Here is a 645-nt window from a genome sequence, read left to right as displayed (position 1 = left end):
GGCGGGGGCTGCCGGCGGCGGGCGAGCCCCGGCCCCGCGAGAGGGGAAGGGGCCGCCGCGGGGCGGGGCGGGGCGAGGCGGCTCCGCGCCTCGCGGCGGGCGGGGGAGGGGCGCGGGGCCCGCGCGGGTGGCGACTGCCACCTTCCGAGGGAGGGCGGCGGCACCTGGCGGGACGGAAGGGGCCGGGAGCGCGGCCGGGCGGCTGGTAGTCGGATCAGATCGAATCACCGCGCGGAGCTGCCGGCCGGGCATCTCCGACCGACCCGTGCCGAGCAGAACCGCGTCGGAACACCAGCAGTTTCGGCGTGGCTGCATTAAAAACGATTGAAGCAAAAAGCAGCGTGATGCGCATTCCTTCGTAAAATTAAACCGGCGAACAAACAGCTGAACTTTGGCAGCACGTCGGTACCGCCGCCCGCCCCAACGCCCCGCACCGCGCTGCCAGCTGCACGCGCGGCACCGCACTGTGGGCAGGAAGGGCCGCCTGAAGCACGCCGCGTGTCAGAGCAGGTGCCGGTCTGGGTGCAGGTGACTGTAATTAACTGCCTGCTACTGCAAAAACCGTAATGCGTAATGGATTACTTCAGTGCCCGTTTCTCCCGTGCTTACTGGTTTTGTAATTTGCAAGATCCTGTCTGATGATAG

Source organism: Lagopus leucura, unplaced genomic scaffold, assembly GCF_019238085.1.
Source record: "Lagopus leucura isolate 7727_CA_CO unplaced genomic scaffold, USGS_WTPT01 Super-Scaffold_760, whole genome shotgun sequence".
NCBI lineage: Eukaryota > Metazoa > Chordata > Aves > Galliformes > Phasianidae > Lagopus > Lagopus leucura.
The sequence above is the reverse complement of the archived record's forward strand: the minus strand, read 5'-3'. Positions refer to the sequence as shown.